At 46.9% G+C, this 12,767-nt stretch overlaps 2 protein-coding genes across 5 annotated transcripts in view; both read left to right on the forward strand.

Moving 5' to 3' along the window:
- Rasa2 (RAS p21 protein activator 2) overlaps positions 1-12,767 on the forward strand; it is a 175,707-nt gene that overhangs the window by 13,054 nt on the left and 149,886 nt on the right. The gene's annotated exons all lie outside the window — the stretch shown is intronic.
- The window catches only part of Zbtb38 (zinc finger and BTB domain containing 38), a 33,415-nt gene that overhangs the window by 13,054 nt on the left and 7,594 nt on the right, over positions 1-12,767 (forward strand). Inside the window, exons 1-2 of one of the 4 annotated variants that reach the window (XM_060385465.1) lie at positions 9,489-9,691; positions 11,065-11,228. The exons of 1 other annotated variant lie outside the window; for it this stretch is intronic. The gene's annotated coding sequence lies outside the window, so the exon portion shown is untranslated. Of the gene's footprint in view, positions 1-9,488; positions 9,692-11,064; positions 11,229-12,767 lie in introns of those variants that run through there. 2 more of the 4 variants (XM_060385464.1, XM_021648445.2) reach the window with 2 other exon arrangements.

Genomic DNA, 12,767 nt, shown 5'->3' on the forward strand with positions numbered 1-12,767 from the left:
AAACAACTCAAGACACAGCCCTGAGGAAGCTTCCACCGGGCAGGGCTTTGCCCAAGGCACTCTGTTAGTGAAATTGTCTTACACGCTAGTAGGGCTAGCATAGAGCCCAGGCACTGCAGTAGGCGGGGCCCAGCTTTGTCTTCAGAGGAAAAGGACAACCAGTTAAGAAAGAGAAAGGCCTGTCCAGCTGAGCAGGAAAACTTGGAATTACTGTTTAACCCTAGCACTTGTCGATTTTGGTCAAGGAATTTGATAGCAGTTTGAAGCATAATCTACAACAAAATACAGAACTGTGCTAAACCTCAAACTGAACCCAATTAAAAAATTTTAAACTGAATAAACTGCAAACTAATAGGTCTGTTAATACATATATACACGTGTATATATATATATATGTAAACTAAATCACAACCAAACAGCTAAGATCTTAAGTTACTAAATCAAAGCAAAAAGTAGAAAGGTCCCAAGACTACACTTTAAAAAAAATCCCTTCTGCATGAAGACAAAGGACAGAAACGGTCTTCGGGGAATATGCAAGTAGATAGTCGAGGTAATGAGACACAGTGTGGGGGAAGGGAAAAGACTGTTCCCATCTGAAACAGGAACAGAAACCCAAAACAGGTAATATTTGATCTTGTGAGTGTTTATTTCTAAATTCATAGCCAGACCTAAGTGAGCCTCTGGCTTGAGCTGGAAAATGTGTGTCACAGGAACGCACTGATCACATAAGCACTCGTCTCATTTGGCCTCCTTCATGCCCGCTAGCACGTAGTTATCTCCAAAGGGGCTTACTAAGCTGTTAACGCTCTTCCCGTCAGCCGTGAGGAAACTGGCAGTGCAGGTATTCCGCTACTAGTGCTATCTGAAGAAACTGGTGCAAAGGGTTTAGTCAGGACAGAGCCAGGACCACCTGACACCAAGGTCAGAGTCCCACAGTGCCAGCCAACCTCATTCTAAATTCTCCTTCGGTGGAACAGATCTTACGAGTGGACAACTTCTGGGCATTGAGGTGCTCTCTGTTCTCCTAGGTTTGTGACTTTTGTGCCTACCATTTCTTCTCTCTTACTCCATCTGTAATAACCTCTGTTGAATGCAGTAGGTGGTAGTGGTCAACTTTGAAACAAAAGTAGATTAAAAAAAAAAACCAAACTAAATGATATTCCTTAAATGTTCTTGCCAGGGCCACCTGTGAAACATATGGTACTTTTGAGCACATAAGAGAAATGGGCCCTTTCTGGTGGGGTATAGGCCTATCCTGGAGGTACATATCTGACCAAGCGGAACACAGGGCTCCTGCCTGCCACTGGATGTAAACTGTATCCCCAGGTACACGTGGAAGCCCTGTCTGGGGTCGGCCAAACGTGCAGCAGGGTGAAGGCTGGTAACCCAGAAGCCTCTGGGTCTTCAGGTCCCAGCACACATCACTCCATGCAGCCTGGAGACAAGGAACGTGAATTCTTTTTGGAGACTTACTTATTTTATGCATATGTGTGTTTCGCCTGCATGTATTCATGTACACCACACATGTGCCTGCTGCTCTCGCTGATCGGAAGAACATGGGAGATCGGCCTGAGCTAGGTCATGAGCCACCATGTGGGTGCCAAGCCTGAAACCTGCTCTTAACTGCGGAGTCATCTCTGCAGGCCCCAGATCGAACTTCTTTCTTATGTCTTCATGTTCCTGAACTTGCAAAGAAAATTGCAGTTTTTGATTTGAGTCAGTCTGTGATTTGAATCCCAGCTCTGCGACTCACGAGCTAAGTAATACTATCTGCTGCCTCTCCAAGTCTCCATTTTATCAATGTGAAATAAGATTGCTGTTAGCAGCAGCAAGATGGCGCAGCAGGTGCTTGCTACACAGATCTCCTACTTGAGTTCAAGTCCCTGGATCCCCATTAAAAGCATGCGGTGGCACATATCTGTAATCCTAGTGAGATGAGGGATGTGGACAGGAGATCTGCCCAGGAGCTAAAGGGACAGCTGGCCTGTCTGACCTCCACATACACACCCACATGCGCACATACACAAGTAGTTTAAGGGGAAGAAGAAAGACTGCAGTGAGGCTCACTGGGATGATGAATGGAACGTGCCGGGCACAAAGATTATGCTTGTCAGGTACTGGGCCCAGCGTTTGGATATCATCATTTACCTGATCATCTTCCCTGCCAGCAGACAGGTTTCTAGTGGGGTGTTTGATGCATTTGTGAGGAATGTGAATGCCATTCTGCAGTAATAATCAGAAAAGCCACCCTGAGGGCCTCCACTGTAAACATATAGGAGACATAGTCACGTATTTCATAAAGTAGTCTGAAGTCTGCTTCTGACCCAAGGGCACCGTAACTTTGAAGGACGTCTGTAGCAAAGAATGCACACAAGAAGCATGGCAACCTGGGTCCTCGTTCCCAGAGCCCAGGCACTGCCTCCGTGATACTGTTGATTCTTTCTGAGGTCTGATGATGGCGCTCTTGTGCTGAGCACTACCGTGGTCAGCACATACAGCCACGCGTTTTCCACCCTGCTGTTGCTCACCCGGAGGCGGAAGATGGCGCATGTGTCTTTAGAGTAAGTCACACGCTGGGCACTGTATGCACAGGCACCCACCGTTCCTTAACCCAGAAGTAGGTCAGGGCCAGCACCAGCTCCACATGAGCTGCTCCTCAGGAGAGAGGGCAAGGACTGTGGTCAGAAGGGATTCAGAAGTGGTTGCGGAGAGCAGGAAGCTGTGTGTGTGCCAGAGGGCGGGCGCCACGTGGACGCTTAGTCCTTTACTTACACCCAGCATCGACTACACATGCGTGTTGCCAACCTTACATTTTTAGTGTTAAGGAAATTCTTAAAACTTTCGAGGTAGAGTCTTTCTGGCCCTGGCTGGTCTGGAGCTCACAGAGATTCACCTGTCTCTGTCCTCTGGGTGCTGGTATACACCTCCACAGCTAGCCTGGAAGTGAATCTTTAAATCTGTTGCTGGTTTCTGGGTATCTGAAACAAAGGCCCAGTTCCTAGGCTTTAAACAAAATGTTACCATAGAACTTACAGGGCTGATTTCTCCTTTCCTTTCTTGGAGTGAAAGCTGTTGTGGATGTTTTGGTTTATGATAGGTAAACATGTTTTTGTTAAAATTCTAAGTTGGGGATTTTAGTTTGTCCACACCTGTTAAGTGTCTCATGGGGAGCGTGGTCTTTGCCAGGTGGAATTAGTTGGATTCTGAGGACTTTGAGTGTTCTAAATATGACAGCCCAGAGGAAGAAGGTGTGGCTGCTTGGAGGAGGACTGCTTGCTGCTGGTTCGTCCTGCTGCTGCATTTGCTGTTTGCTGATCTGCTGGGTACCTGGACTTTCTGGGTGACTGATACGGGTGTCTTGCCCCATCCCCAGACTCCTAGGACCCTACCCAGAGGAAAGTAGGAAAGAGAACTCGCCCCTCCCCCCTTCCCTGTCTCCACTAACCTTTTTTTTTCCTCCTATCCTGTGCTGGGAGGTTGGAATGGTGGTAGAAACATTTAATAACCCTAAATAAAGTAGGTTTGTTAAAAAATCAAAGTCAACAGACAGCAGTGATAGTGTTCACTTGGGATGGACACGGCCCCAAAGGCTAACCTGTTAAAGCCATATTGCCAGCTCATGGGCTTTGGGCATGTAATCCTGCAGGCTCTGAGCTCCTCAGTGGCTTACTCCACAGATGGACTCATAATCTGACACATTGCTAGGAGGAGTGGGAACAAGGAGATTGGCCAAGTTGGAAGAAGTAGGTCGGTAAGGTCTATCTCATTCCCAGGACCTCTCACTCATCCTGCTCCCCTGCTGCCCTGCCGTGATCAGCCTTTCTCCTTTATGAGCTTCCTCCATAAGGTCTGCCGAGACAAACATGGACAAATGAAACCATGAGCCGAAATGAATCCTCCTTTCTTTAAATTGTTTTTTGTTTTTTTTTTTTTTTTTTTTAGGTGTCTTGTCACAGAGACTAAAACCTGACTTAGTAACATTTTCATCTCATTACAAACTTGCTTGTTTTGACTTACATGGGCAGAGTGTTTCTGTTGATGGGTAGCCCTGGCTTGCCCTGTGCAGCTCAGCAACCCTAATGTACCCTGACAGGCAGATCTCCAGAAATGCTCATTTGTGGCAGTGGTTTTGTTTTTCCTTTTCCCCAACTCAAACAGCCTTCTTGACTTTCTTGCACTGGGGGAATTTCCCCCAGTAGCACAGTAGGAGATAGCAGAAATGTGCAGGCCTCGGAGGCTGAACCCTGAAAACTGGGAATGGCTCCAGGCGTAGTTGCTCAGTGCTGGTGCTGTGATAAAGAAAACAATAGCGGCAGTTACAGAGCTGAACAGCGGGAAAATGGGAAACGAGTCCTGGCCCTCCTAGAATCTTTACTCTGTAGCAGGGCATTACTAACTTCTACCTGGAAATAAGTGCTAAAAGAGTAGGGGTAAGGCTGCATTCCAAGACCATGCAGCAGGTGAGTGGTTTGTGGGAAGTAGGTGTCAGATAGAAACCAGAGTGGCTTGCTCTCTGGGCTGGAAAGTATTTCAGGCTTCAGAAGCACAAAGGGATGGGTTAGAGTGATAGAAAAAGAGGTTGAATCATAAGGGGCCTCATAAGCCTTTGTAAGGATACTAGCATCCACATACAAGATTTTGGCCCCTCACTAGCCAAGAGACTATCCCCATCTCATGAAGGTGGTTCACACTAGCAGCCTGCCTCCCACTGCAGGATCTCTCTCTTGAGCATTCTTCTGAGGCTTCCCACAGTTGATCTTAATGCTGCATCCTCACTAGAACCTCATAATCCACATCACTGGCTTGTAATGAAAGAGTCACTACACTCTTGGACTTAGCTCACCTTCCTGAAGCCTTCCTTCAGACCAGGAAATCCTGGCTGATGACACACCAGGCTACACCTGGAATATGCCTATGGTACAGCTGCTGTTCACACCTGGACTGCTGGGAGCTTCCTAGGCCCAAGACCCATCATCGAGGCCCATTGCCTAGCAATGCCCAGATTGTCCTGCTGACTGCTGCCAGGGTAACCCTGGCTCTCATCCTCCACTGCCACCACCCCATTAGGGACCTCTCCAGCATAGTCTTCAGTAGCTTTTAGTGACCCTCAGGCTTTTGACTTTTGCTGCTGTTATAACAGCCTTTCCACTTAAAGCCCTGTGGGTCCATCTCTGCAAACTTCAGCAACAGCCTTATATGATACATTTTCAGTCTGGACTCAGCACCCTTTTGTATAAAGAATAAGTACCCTCTAGCAGACTGAGCACCATCCCTCATCAGAAACCTGGCATACTTGAGTGAGTGCTATGGGCTCAAATTTCCCATCTCTCCTTTTGGGCATGATAATGACACGAGCTTCTGTATCTCAAGCCTTGCCTCTGTTCATTTAATCCGATCAGTGTATAGTCATCTGTTCATTTTGTCTGGCAGAATCCCAGGATCGTAGCTGGTCAGTGGTGCATGTCTTTAATCCCAGCACTCAGGAGGCAGAGGCAGGTGGATCTCTGTGAGTTCAAGGCCAGCCTCCAGCCTGGCCTACAGATAAAGTCCCAGGACAGCTAAGGATAAGAGAAACCCTGTCTCAAAAAACAAAAGCACAAAACAAAAAAACAAAAAACCCAAAAGGATCCAGAATCCCAGGATCGTTCATGGAGGCCATTAAATGAGTCAATATGCAGAATGTTTCACAACCTGAAAGATTCAGAGTGGATGTTATTCAGAGTAAAATGATGTTATTCAGAGTGGATCTGGGGGCTGGAGAGATGGCTCGGTGGTTAAGAGCACTTACTGCTCCTGCAGAAAAACCAGGTTTGCTTCAAGCACACACATCAGGTGGTACTCAAATCCTGTAAGTCCAGTTCCAGGAGCTCAGTGCTGTCTGTTACACTCCACCAGTGCTGCGAGCATGCCATGCATGGAAACTCACGCCGCCACACACAGACGATAAATACAAGTCAGGAAAGATTTGCCAAGGGCCTTCTACGTGCCAGGCCCTATTCTAGGTGCTTAAGATGATCAGTGAGGAAGTAAAATCTTGCTGCAGGTGGGTCTTAATTCTGTGGAGCAGATGGACGAAAAGTCAGTGGTGTGCAGTGTTGGACTGTGCATGTGCTGTGGAAGTCGACACCGCGGGTTAGGTGGCGATGAGAGCGCAGGGGGCGGGCAGTGTGCGTTTTCGTTTTTAATACAAGCTCTGCTGGGTAGCCAAGGCCAGGCTCAAACTCCCAATCTTCCTCTTTCAGCCTCTTTAGGGTTGAAATTACAGGCCTGTGCCGCCACGCCAGGCTTCGTGAGTTTGGATTTTTTCATCTAAGCCATCTTTGCTTCGTATGCTTTTCTGTTTACTCGTCCAACAAACCTGAGTGGCTTCCAGGTACCGTGAGCAGCAAGAGTAGACAGGCCTGTCTCTCCCACAGCTCACTTCCCAAGAGTGAAGAGTCAGCAGCCATCCGCCTTTATCTACAGCTTTCCTTTCCAGCGTTTTAGTTATTCAAGGTCGGGCACAGTCTGATCATACGCAGTGGAAAATTTCAGAAGTAACTTCTAAGTACTAAGTAGCTTTTATTATAGCCTTTTTCATCATTAAATTTTAATTATGATGTTGATTTTTTTTGTTACTGGTTTGTTGGTTGGTTTTTTTTATTTTGGGCTTTTTTTGTTTTTCTTTTTTTTTTTTTTTTTTTTTGAGACAGGGTTTCTGTGTAACCTTGGTTGTCCTAGACTTGCTTTGTAGAGAAGGCTGGCCTTGAACTCACAGAGATCCACCTGCCTCTGCCTCCCTGAGTGCTGGGATTAAAGTTGTGCACCACCAAGCTTGGCTCAAAATTTTAATTATTGTTAATGTCTAATCGTACCTCATCCGTAAGTTAAACTTTATCGTAGATGTATATATAGGAGAGATTGTGTTTGTACATAATGGGATGGTACTCTCTGGGGCCTGCAGATAACTTGGCCCTAGTATATGTGTGATAATTTCAGGTTTGAAGTAAGCAGTATAAAGGCAGTAAGGTGATGGGAGGGTGTTACTTTAGATGAAATGTGTAAAAGAAGCAACCTAAGGGAGGGAGGATGTTCAAGGAAGGCAGAAAAGAGTTACCGACAGCTCAGGATGGCCAGGAGCATGAGGCCGCTTGCTTTTACATTGCACTGAATCAAGAAGCCAAGCAGGGGCTTGCCTCCAGCAACCCACTCCAATCAGTGAGGCGCTGACAGCTGGGGACTGAGGACCGAACGTAAATGGGCCTATGGGAGACATTCCATGTCCAAGCCATAGCAGAGGGCAAATGAAATGGGAGCATATAGAAGAGATGCCCGTGACTTCAGAGCTGGGCCTGAAGCAGGAGAGGAGGCCATCCGGAGGCAGTGCCTCAACTGGGGTACTTTAAAGGTTCCAGGGCCAGGAGGAACCTGGCAGATGGGAGAAGCTGAAAGACCCCCGAAGGTTGTCTTCCGTCAGGGAGACCCCGTACCCAAAGATCAACGAGTCCAGTTGTTCGGATGCAACCAGCAAGAGGCTTTATTGAGTACACGGGTATCCGGGGCAACAAAGTCTCTCGGAAGACTTGCGCGCCTCTCGGTTGGGGTGACGGGTTTTTATAGGGCTCGGGAGCAGGAAGCGCGGTTACAGAAGCGAGAAGCATAGTTACAGGGGTCTGATTGGGTGGTTTGAACAAAGCCGTAGTTAAGTCACGTACCCAGAACAGGGAAGGCGGGAAGGCAGATTGTGAGCCGAGTCAGCATTATGCTAGGACTTTATTCTTTCAAAGCAAAGGGAGCCTCTGTGTGGAGCAGGAAGGAGCAAGTGAGTTGGGAGAAAATGGAGTGCCCTATGGATAATGCAGTGCTCTGCAGGCTGCAGAGAAGCCTGGATTTTATCCCAAGATGGGTAAAGGCCTCCAAAGTCTTTTAGCATGGACTGGCCAGATCTCTTTGTGTTTGTGCTCTGTACAAAGGTTAGCAAGTTCTGTCCACAGTCAACGAGGCAGGTGACAGTCAGTTTGGTTCTCCAGCTGTCTGCTAGCATTCCATGAACCCCTAGTCTGTGCGCAGTGATGAGCTGGCTGGGTCATGTGTGACACATTCACAGAATGCACTTGATAGTGTGTGCGCGCGCATGTGTGTGTGAGTGATTTCACTCCCTCTGTCAACTTCCTGCTTTCCAGAAAGAATCAGCATGAACTATGGTTTTAGTGTTTTGTGTTGAGTCCCGAGAGTCAAATGCAAAAACCCTGGGGAAGGTTGGGGAACAATGGCAGTAGGTTTAGACCAAAACAGCAGCTGGTGCTCTGTCCACGTTAGAATAACCTATCCTTGCCACTGGGTAAGTGCACCACAGTTAGTTAACTGCCGGTTAGTTAAAGCCAGCATGTTCTTCCCTCTGACCACCCTGGGGTAGCAGTCAAGTGAGAAAGGAAGGGCCAGCCTCCACTCATTCCTCCAGCCCATTAACTTCATGGGAAAACATTTGCCCTTTTAAAACTGTCTTAATAGGCAGCTCATCCCTGCAGTGAGACGTTTCAGAGCACGCGAACGTATCCTAACAATCCTCAGACTGAAAATGCTTTCAACATGTGGGTCTCCCGAATGCTGGTGGAGCTGAAACCAGGACACAGCCTCTGAGGGCTCAGGACGCAGCATTCTGAGGGCTCAGGACACAGCCTCTGAGGGCTCAGGATGCAGCACTCTGAGGGCTCAGGACACAGCCTCTGAGGGCTCAGGAGACAGCCTGTGAGGGCTCAGGACGCAGCACTCTGAGGGCTCAGGACACAGCCTCTGAGGGCTCAGGAGACAGCCTCTGAGGGCTCAGGAGACAGCCTCTGAGGGCTCAGGACGCAGCACTCTGAGGGCTCAGGACACAGCCTCTGAGGGCTCAGGACACAGCCTCTGAGGGCTCAGGACACAGCCTCTGAGGGCTTAGGACACAGCATTCTGAGGGCTCAGGACGCAGCCTCTCAGCCTGTTTGCCAGGTTTCTCAAGCCAGCAGGTGTCTGGGCAAGCTTGACCCTGATGAACCCGTGGCAGGAAGGCCATCCACGGACCTGTTCGTCTTTCATGTTTGCAAGCAAGCAACACTAAATGTTTAGCTGGGCTCATTGCATCATTCACGAATCTGATAATACCTGTTCTCACAGTCTAATGCACGCAACTACAAGTCTGGAGGCCCGTTGTTTACCCCCACACTGCGGTGGGTGAGGTTGCCCCAGCCAGCCACCCCTATGTGGGGTGTAGTCAGTAGCTCACAGTGTCCCTTGAGTTTCAGGTAAGAAAATGAACTCCCCATGTCACACTGTGTTATCTCGAATCTGATAGCTTTGAGTGTATCGCAGCCTGGCATACACAGCTGGTCCATGCCCCTGCTCGGCCCCATTTTGAAGACACAATCAAAAGGATGTTCCGCTTCCTAGACACAGCTCTGCTCTATAAAGGGCTTCTGTTTTGTAATCTGTTTTCGAGATCTGGTGCTTGTGTTTCTAACACCCCGTCACGTGTGGTCTGACGTAGACCTCACCATGACTATGAGCAAATGTACTGCGAGGATGTGTGTGGGATGGCGGAGCCAGCTCCCTGCAGCAAACCGTCCTTTGTCAGAAAATTTCCATAGGGCCTTGCAACCCCACACGGTGGATTCTCCTTCCATAGGCCTGCGTTGGCTGGGTATGGAATGTGAGTTTGACTTTTGCAGGATTCCAGGTCAGTATCCTCATACAGAGCATTCTTTTTTTAGTTAGGGTTGATTTCTAAGTTTCTTTTTATAGACCACGACTTGCAGTCAAGAGGGGAGAAAGTTATTTGTCGGTTCAACTCTATTATTTTATTTATGTTAGGAACTTGAGAGCTGGCAGGAAGGCTCGGCCTTCTTTGATGGGAGGGTTTAGAAAACTGGGGTCCAGACAGTCTCTGGAGAGCAGCCTTCCCCCTGAAAGAGCCATTTTACTCTCCTTCGTCATGTCTTAGAGATTCACCGATAAAACACAATAGATTTCAGGAACTGGGGAGATGGCCAAGGATAAGATGTTTATTTTGCACACTTGAGGACCTGAGTTTGGATCCCCAACACTCACATAATGTGGCATGAGCTGCTAACTATAGTGTGCTGGGGGGACCAGACAGGAGAATAGGCAGAGTTCATTGTCTAGCCAGGTGGTAGCCTTCACGTTCAGCAAGAGACTCTGTCTCTAAAAAAAAAAAAAAAAACAAACAAACTCAAGGTGGAGAGAGGAGGCCATCTGACAGTCTCTGGCCCCTTTATATGCATAGACAGGTACCCGGGTACATGCACATACATGCACACTGAACACCAGACTTTAATAGCAAGCCCTATAAAAAGATACATGGTAAATCATAGCGTTTGCATGGGAATTATGATTCTAAGAGTTTTTATCTCTGTATATTTTGGTAGAATTGTCTAACTGATTAGAGGGAAAGAAGCTTTAATGAAGCTGGAAATACTGGGGAGTGATTGCATCATTACCAAGAAGTGTTCTCTTTTTTTTCCGACTCAGTCTGAGAACAAAGGCCTAAAAGCAGCATCCTGGATAGGATGGCGAGGGCCTGATTGTAAATAAATGAGTGGATAGAGTCATTTGAACAGGAAGATCGTTGTGACCAAAGTAATTACTGAGACTTATAAAACAAGATGCAAGCAAACAGTAAAATGTACAAACAGAATAAGAGAGCAGCCATGCCAATCAAAAAACAGCTTTCCCTGGGAGCAGTCAGGAATGGCCCTGTGGTCCATGCCATACTCAGGGCGAAAGAGGACATTTACCTCAAGGGGGGAGGCGGCATGCATCTGTGCAGCCGTGGAAACACTTCCATCCCTCGGCATCCCCTCCTGTCTTCTGTTTTGTGTCTTACTTTCAGTCACTTTGTATTTGGCTTATTTAGGCATACATTTTAAAATAGCATAAAATAATTTCCTGGAGGCAGAGATTATTTCAGAGTATTATGAATGTTGCCTTAAAGATTAGCACAGTAATCTTAAAGTTTTTATCTTAGGATATACTTGTTTTCTTTCTATTCTGTGTGTGGGTGTTTTGCCTGCATGTACGTCTGTGTACCAGCTGCATACCTGGTGCCAGGCCAGAAGGTGTCAGATCCCCTGGACCTGGAGTTGTCGATGGTTCTGAGGAAGCTCAGAACCAGGTCCCATGGAAGAGCAAGTGTTCTTCACCATTGAGCCACCTCTCCAGCCCCTGGACTTACTTATCATTGAAGATTCAAAGAGGTTTGTTCATCCAAGCTCACTATTTATCATATTCACAAATTCAAATGAGTAATTAAATACTCAAGCAATGACTACGGTCAACCTAATTAAATGACAACATGGGCAATAATTTGTTTTTATTTACCTCTTAATATTGCTCCAGTAGAGTAGAATTGGGTTCACTTTGGTCTGGTTTTTAAGGCTCTACCTCAGGAAGTTCTGTTTACACAATATGTACATTAAGACATTTGCTTAAATTGCTCTCTGCTCATGAGCATAGTCAGCATATATTGTACCATAGTTATGGAGAGTATAAGGATGGATTAAATTGTTCTTGCACTTTGGAGACTCACCAAGAAAGACACAAGTGAACAAACATTCTCAGATGCTCTGGTGTGGGCATCAACATACAACTAGACATCCTAGAAGACAGAGGCTGCCCAGATGAGGTATTATTCCAGATTGTTATGTCTAAAGACAGCCAAGTAGGAGAGCTCCAGGTTAGAGACAAGGCAAAGCAGAAGAACTAATGTTAAATAAACTGAAGTAATGGTCAGACAAGAAACAGCTAGGAGTGGCTGCAGCAAGTGACCAAAGGTCTAAGCTTCCTTGTCTCAAGACCTAAAGATGGGGAGGACATATGGAGTTTCTTTATTGAAGTTGAAGGATTCATAAGATGGTGCCCATTTCCCATGACCAAGAGTAATACAGGAATCTATCAATTGATGCTATTTATCAGTTGAAGCTAAATCGCACAATGGGGCCCGCCTTGTAACAGACCCTTTACCAAAAGGTTAAGAGGAGGTTTTTTGTGTGGACATTTGGTCCGTCTAACTGAACGGATGCCATGAGCTAAATGCTATCTGTAATCCAGCAGTAGCAAGACAGTGGCCAGCAGTTAGAGAAACACTGCTGAGCTGTATGGTTTTCTGGAGACTGCAAACACCGATGGCACAGAGAAGTTAGATAGAGTATATGCGGTTAGTATGCGTGTAGACCAGAGCAGGGTTTAGTTTCACACTTAGCTGCAAGGATGATGAATTGGCAGAGAGTGAAAACTGAGTTACTGTCTGCATTTTTTTTTTAATGTGGAAGTTTCCAAAACAACAGATTGTATCACATGAAGTCAAGGTATGCATTTCATTTGTATCTTGGCTCACTGTGTGCTGTGTGTTTGTTACTGTGGTTCAGTGTAAATGCTACTGCTTTGGCCACTAGGGTGTCAATAGGCTGTGGTCATCCCAGGTTCACAGTAAAACATACAGAAAATGACAGGATCACTCAGCCACCGCCCCCCACACAGTGGTATAAGAATGTGAGGTCAGCCTGATTGGATCAAGAAGTATGTAGATTTGTAAAGTATGAGAGAGAAAGACCCACCTGAATGTGGACACGCCAGGCTGGGAGCTGGAACAGAGTAAAGTCAGGGAAAGGAGAATGCTAGCTAGCCCAGCCTCCTTCCTCTTCTCCTCTCCCTCTCTCTCTTTCCTCCCTTTCTTTCCCCTCCTCCTCCCACCACCATATGTGAGCTGCCTTGTTCTGCCTCACTCTCCTCCACAA

The sequence above is a fragment of the Meriones unguiculatus genome, chromosome 6 (assembly GCF_030254825.1).
Source record: "Meriones unguiculatus strain TT.TT164.6M chromosome 6, Bangor_MerUng_6.1, whole genome shotgun sequence".
Classification (NCBI taxonomy): Eukaryota; Metazoa; Chordata; class Mammalia; order Rodentia; family Muridae; genus Meriones; species Meriones unguiculatus.